General features: G+C 42.2%; 1 pseudogene; it reads right to left on the bottom strand.

Moving 5' to 3' along the window:
- Positions 1 to 1,543: 1,543 nt before the first annotated feature.
- Positions 1,544 to 2,542, bottom strand: LOC130036718 (60S ribosomal protein L5-like; annotated as a pseudogene).
- Positions 2,543 to 7,450: the final 4,908 nt, after the last annotated feature.

Raw genomic sequence — 7,450 nt, forward strand, 5'->3', positions numbered from 1 at the left:
CCCTTCCGAAATCTGACATGCCATTTCGTGGGTAAAGAAGCAAACAGCACCCGGCCCAGACAAGGTCAGACCTGAACACCTGAAGAACCTGCCGTCAGTACTCATCAATACACTGGCTCGGCTCTTCACATGCTACCTGTCTGAATGCAAGGTTCCGTCCCAGTGGAAAACCAGCAGGACCGTACTACCGTTCAAGAAGGGAGACACCCACGACATTGGCAACTATCGCCTGATCTTCCTATTGTTTGTCATCTACAAGCTGTTCACTCGAGTCATCCTGAATAGGATTGACAGAACACTAGATGAAGGACAACCATGCGAGCAAGCCAGGTTCCACAAAGGATTCAGCACCATTAACCATATCCACACGATAACCAAGCTCATTGAGGTTTCTCAGGAGTTCAAGATGTTGCTCTGTCTAACGTTCATTGATCTAAAGAAGGCCTTTGATTCTGTTGAGAAGGAAGCAGTCATCGAAGCCCTAGCCAATCAGGGTATTCATACTCAATACATCAGGATCCTCCATGAGTTGTATTATGGATTCACTACCAGGATCTCACCATTTTACAAAGAAGTGATCATCAATGTCAAGAGAGGGGTTCAGCAGGATGATACCATTTCACTGAAACTCTTCAGTGCCACCCTCGAGAACATCATGCGACGACTGGAATGGGAAGGAATGGGAGTGAATATAGACGGTCGGCATCTACACCACCTCCGCTTTGCTGATGACATCGTTTTAATAACACCAAACATTAGTCAAGTGGCACAAATGCTGGCCGACTTCGACTGTGAGTGTGGAAAGGTCGGACTCCAGCTGAATCTCACGAAGACAATATTTATGAGAAACAGTCTTGTTCCTGACGTTCCATTCACTCTCAATGGAACGATCATCTCCGATTGCAACAGTTATGTGTACTTAGGTTGAGAAGTCAACATGATGAATGACCTGGCACCTGAGTTGTGCAGGAGGAAGAGAGCAGCTTGGAACGTCTTCAAAAGCGTCGAAGAAATAGCTAAGAGGACGAAGAACCTCTGGCTCTGGGCACATCTCTTCAATTCCACTGTTCTTCCTGCATTTACATATGCCTCAGAGACCTGGGCCCTACGAAAACAGGATGAGAACTCTATTCGGGTCGCCCAAAGAGGAATCCAAAAAGCTATGTTTGGAGTATCACGTTTCACTCAAATGAGAGAAAGAATCTGGAGTTCCGACCTCCATCGATGGTCAAGAATCAGGGGCGCTGTCTCGTTTGCCAAGGCGTCGAAAATCAGATGGGCTGGACACGTAATGAGATTTGGAGATGACCGCTGGACTAGAGCCGTTACCAAATGGATTTCACGGAATGTCAAAGGACCGCGTGGCCGCCCACCTACCAGATGGTCAGACTTCTTCGTCAAGACCCTGAACAATCGGTTTGAGGCTCTTCGTGTTCCTAGAACAAAGAGACGCCATTGGGCTACACTAGCACGCGACAGGGACGAATGGAGACATTACTGATACCTGCTCGAGCAAATCGATGATTAACGGGAAGTCAAGTGATCAAGTGTGATCAAGCCTGCTCCTGAGTTCTGAAATAAAACTTGCTTTCTTCCGGGCTACCCAATCTTTCTTCTGGACAAGAGACATTTTGGGATGGTTCCAGCTCTTCTTCTGAAATTCTCTCTGACAATTCTCATAGACAGGCTTGTCCCATATAGCCATACAAACTTTCTTCTACATCTCCTCCATCATGTCTGAAGTTATGTTGCTCTTTTTTCTTTACTTTTTTCTCCTTTTTCTTTTTTTTCTTCCTTTTTTTCTTTTTCTTTTCTTGTTTTTTTTATTTCTTTCTTTTCTTTTTTTCTTTTTTGTTTTTCTTTGTAGCTCTTTATATATTGAGAAAACTGCTCCTCATATGCATCTTCCATTAGATAACATATATAGTCTGCAATGTCCTGTCTCATAATGTGTTTCCAATATATTCTAGTGTTAACTTCCTTATTTTTTATTTATAACCTGGAAATCATTTGATACAGTGAGGAATAGACAAGCCCCATTCGTGAATCTTTTCTGGGCCCACAAAACTTTGTTTCCAGTAACAGTTCTGGAAAGTCCTGCATCCAAATTGCAGGCGAAACACAGGTTGTCCATCAATGCTTTCCATATGATATTCACTTCCAGTGATTTCCACTTGGCCTTGATATATCTTGTCCATGCCAAATCAATTAAGAAGCTTGTGGTCTAGCAGCAGGCCAATACAATAAGCTACAGCATAATTTGTCAGGCCAACCTTCACACCATACTTTGGAAGTTCATGAGCATCTGTTGCACAAACTATCATATCTCCTTCTATATGAGAATAAAAAATCTGGCAAATAATGTATCTGTTGGTGACATGGACTATCATTCTATGTTTTTGTGTGCTGTATTTATTTTTATCCTAGATTACCAAATGTTACTGAGCATAGTAATCAGTCTTGCCTTCTTGCCATCTTCTAAATTTCACTTAGTGTCTCTTGAAGTATGTCTTATTCTTGGTACAACTTTTACAATCCCCATAATGCAGAAGAGGCTGCAGTCTGCTGCTTGACACTGACTTACAGGCTAAGCAGTCCTTGTGTGTGGGAGGTTAGGTTGGGAGGAAAACTGGGTTATGGTTTGAAGCACAAAGATACTGCACCTTCAACTACCACCCTTCAAAGCACCCCACACCTTCTGTGGGAATTCGTTCCCCTACCAACAACAACAAACTCAAAAATGGAGTATGCCCCTAGGAAAAAGTCCTTAGGTCTTAGAATGCAAAGAGTTTGCCAACTCTTTGTGCATCGTGCATTGTGCATCCAGAATAGAACTGTATAAACAGTGCAGGATCATTTAGATGCCAGCTGATTCGCCTTTTGAAATACTCCAGCCAGCCTCTGATCTTTATTTACCTATTGAATATCAATGTACTTACTAACTGTCCTTAATGTCTCTGTCAACTTAAAACAATGTTGGGAACTCTGGGGGTGGGGGAGCGATATTATATGGCATAAATGACTAGCCTGTGAGATCACCCAGGCAACTCTAATGCTTGAATATTTCATGTGTGTTTGTCTGTGTCCTTATGTGTTTCTCTCATTCCCTGTGGAAGTCAAAGGTGTCAATCTGATTGGCAATGGACACCCTCCACTCCCCTGTTTGTGTATCACTCCTAGTCTGTCTCTTCATTCTCTCCCACCACCTCCCCCACCTCTTGATAATCTCTATTTGGTAGTTCAAGGCCAAGAGTTTGTCATCGTTCAATACTGTCTAGTCCCTTGTTTTGTTTCTCTGAGTTCAGCTTTTTTTAACTTCCACATATGAATGAGATCTTATAGTGTTTGTCTTCTCTCTCTAATGTATTTCACTTTGCATAATACCCTCAAGGTCCATCTGGGTTGTAAAGAACAGGATTTCCTTCATTTTCATCATGAAATAATGCTCTGTTGGATATATTAATACCTTACCATTTTTAGCCATTCATCCATCAATGGACACTTTAGGCTATTTCCATGTTTCGGGTATACTGCTGCAGCAAAATGATCAAATTTCTTACATTGAAATGAGACCAGAATTAACTTATCAAGTTTAGTTAGCCCAAGAATCTTCTTTGAATTCCAAGAGAAAAATTAAGAAAGGAGCATGTTAGAAATTTCAGTAACTAATAACCTGAGTTTAAGAGGCCAGAGCAAAAGTACAGAAGGTAGGGCTTTGGCCTTGCACACAGCTAACCTGGGTTTGATTCCCAGCACCCCATATAGTCCCTGGAGCCAACCAGGAGTAATTCCTGAGTGCAGAGCCAGTAGTAAGCCCTGGGTGTGGCTCCCAAACAAAACAAAACAAAACAAAATAAAATTGCCAAGAGATTAGATGATGCCTTATTTGTTTGTTTGTTTGTTTGTTTGTTGTTTGTTTGGAGGTCACATCCAGCAGTGCTCAGGACTTCCTCCTGACTTTGTGCGCAGGCATCACTCCTGTCAGGGCTCAGGGGACCATATGGGATGTTGGGGATAGAATCTAGGTCAGCCGCATGCAAGGCAAACACTCTACCCATTGTACAGTCTCTCCAGCCCCAATATGATACTTTTTGAAACACATTTAATCCTGTATTTTGACTGCCAGATTTTTGTAAAAACAAAAATGATTTTCAATGAACCTGAACTTAACTAAGGATGAGATAAAGATTTTATACAGTATATTTTACCGAATGATCAAAGATTTTTAAAAGATAGTTTTTGTTATTTTTTTCATTTATTTAATTTTTTTTGCTTTTTGGGTCACACCTGGCGATACACTCAAGAGTTACTCCTGGTGGTGCTTAGGGGACCATATGGAATGCTGGGAATCGAACCCGGGTCGGCCGTATGCAAGGCAAACGCCCTACCCGCTGTGCTATCTCTCCAGCCTGTTATTTTTTTTTAATTCTGGGGCCCTAGAGATAGTATAACTGGTAAGGTACTGCCTTGCATGCAGCCAACCTGGAATTCATTCCCAGTACCCAAGCACTGCCAGGAGTGATCTCTTGAGCACAGAGGTAAATCTGAGCCCTGAGCACTGTCAGGTATGGCCCCCAAATCTTTTTTTAATTCAGAGACTACTTGATTCATGGTGTAGCACTGTAGAATTGTCCTCCCGTTGTTCATCAATTTGCTCAAGTGAGCACCAGTAACATCTCCATTGTGAAACTTGTTACTGTTTTTGGCATATCAACATGCCACGGGGAGCTTGCCAGGCTCTGCGGTGTGGGCAGGATACTCTCGGTAGCTTGCTGGGCTCTCCAAGAGGGATGGAGGAATCGAACCCTGGTCGGCCGCATGCAAGGCAAATGCCCTACCCGCTTGTGCTATCGCTCCAGCATGATTCATGGTGACTGGTGCATTTCTTTAAAAGAATTCCTGTTTTTCCTCCAAGCATTCATTTTATAGTAATACAACAGCATCAAATATTTACAACTTAACTCCACTTTTTAAAAAATTTTTTTTATTAGTGAAACACCATGAGGTACAGTTGTAGATTGACAATTTTTTGTGCTTGGGTTTGATTATACAATGATTAGATACCCATCCCTCCACCAGTGCCCATTTTCCACCACCATGGATAAACTCCACTTTTAATCCGCTGCTTTTCCTTTTTTTTCTTTTTCTTTTCTTTTTGTTTTTGGGCCACATCTAGCAGTACTAAAGGTTATCCCTGGTTCTGTGCTCAGGAATCACTCCCGATGGGCTCAGGGGAATTTATGTGGTGCCAGGGATTGAACCCTGAAGGACTGCATGAAAGGTTTGCACCCTACCCACTGTATGGCCCCAAACCTGATCCTTTTCTAAAATAGAAGCTAAATAAAAGAAATAGGGAAAAAAGTAGATAGCACATAAATAGAAGATATATGACCAATTGACAATATCATTTATTATGGGAAAAGTACATAGCAGAAAAATTAAGAAAATTATATTCTATCTTCACAATTAAAATAAGATATAAAAATTTGGGGCTAGAACAATAGTACAGAGGTTATGGCATTTGCCCTGCACACAGTTGACCTGGGTTCAATTCCCAGTACTACAGATTGCCCCATGAACCCCACCAGGATTAATCCCTGAGTACAGAGCCAGGAGTAAACCCTGAGGACATCTGGGAGAAGACTCCCCTCCAAAAAAATTTAATGAGGTATAAAAATTAAAGTCTTGGCCCAGAGAGATTTTACAGTAGGTATGGTGTTTGCCTAGCTTTTGGTTGACCCAGATTCGATCCCCAGAACCCCATATGGTTCTCAGAGCACTGCCAGGAGTGCAGAGCAGGAGTAAGCTCTGTGTGCCACTGGGTGTGGATCCCCTGCCCCCCCCCAAAAAAAAACCAAGAAAAACTAAAAACAAAAACTCAAGAACAAAAACTTTCCAAGATAGATAAGTAAGTAAAATGTGACCCAACTATAAAAAAGCGGTGTTATCCACTCATAAAAAGGAATGAAGTACAAATACATTCTACCACAGGATTGACCCTTGGAAACATGTCAAGTGAAAGAAGCTAGCCAAACAAGATTAATGTTGTGTGATTCCATTTTTATGACTTAAATGCAGAGTAGATGACTCCGTAGAAATAGATGGGAAAGTATCAACTCTCTAGAGTTGGAGAGTCTCTGAGCACTGCCAGAAGTAATTCCTGAGCACAGATCCAGGAGTAACTCCTGAATATCACGGGATGTGGCCCACAAAAAAATAGAGTTGGAGAAGAATGGGGAGTGCTTGTAAATGGACACAGGAAGTTTCTTGTAGGCAGACAAAAAAATCCTCCAGTTGTGGTGATGGTTGCACAACTATCTAAATATACCAAATAAACACTGAATCATACACTTTATTTTGTTTACCTTATTTTATTCTATTTGGTTTTGGAGTCACACCCGGAGGTGCTCAGGGGCTAAATCCTGGGTGTCTGCTTGGAACTCACTTCTGTTGGTTGTTGAACCTGGTTGGTAGCATGCAAGACAAGTGCCTTAACCCCAGTACTATACGATCTCTCCACTTCCTGAATTGCATGCTTTACATAAGCGTGGTATAGTGAATAACATCGCGATAAAGCTGTTAAAATTTTAAAATTACAACATGGTTGCAGAAATAATTTAACAGGTTGAAGTGTATTATGCTTGGCGTACAAGACTGTCAGCTGGTCCTTCCAAGCACAGGGCCAGGAGTAACCCCTGAGCACTGACAAGAATGGACACCCCCAAAAAACCCAAATAATTAAAGCATACATTTTAAAGGGGTTAGCATAAAATTCTTCTAATAAAGAGTTTAAGGGGACCAGAGCAATAGTACTGTAGGTAGGGTATTTGCCTTATACTCTGGTCCCCTGAGCACTGCCAGGAGTAATTCCTGAGTGCAGAGTCAGGAGTAATCCCCAAGCACCCCTGATTATGGCCCAAAAAAGCCAAAAATAAAAAGAGTTCCAATTATGGTTGTGTAGTCTCCAAGTGGCTAGGGAACTCCCAGCTCTCTCTTGCCGCCTGCGTTTGGTGGACTCCCGCCAATTCCCCACTCGGGATGGCCAAAACCATGGGCCGAAGGAGGAAATGAGAGCCAGACTGGTTGGTGATCAGTAGCCATTTATTCCATTCTCCCTATGTGCCTGTTCTGATCTCACTAAGCTCTCCGTTCTAGTCTCACTGCCCCTCATTCCCATCTCCTTCTGTCTCTCCCGCTCATCTCTCGGAGCTCCATCTCACAGCCTGGGCTCTCTCCACTCTGAATTAACTATGCAAAGGACTTAAGGAGAAGAGAAAAACAATATTTACAAGTCCACAGAGCACAAAAAAGAAGTTACAAATAAACACAGAGGAATGGGAGCACTGTGATGAGAGTAACCCAATAAACCTAAGCTCCTGTGGCAAGATGGAAAGGACAAACCAATGTTATCCAACATACGTAGGACACATATTTTCAGAATTTGCTCTTG

This window comes from Sorex fumeus, unplaced genomic scaffold (assembly GCF_029834395.1).
Source record: "Sorex fumeus unplaced genomic scaffold, SorFum_2.1 ptg000065l, whole genome shotgun sequence".
Classification (NCBI taxonomy): Eukaryota; Metazoa; Chordata; class Mammalia; order Eulipotyphla; family Soricidae; genus Sorex; species Sorex fumeus.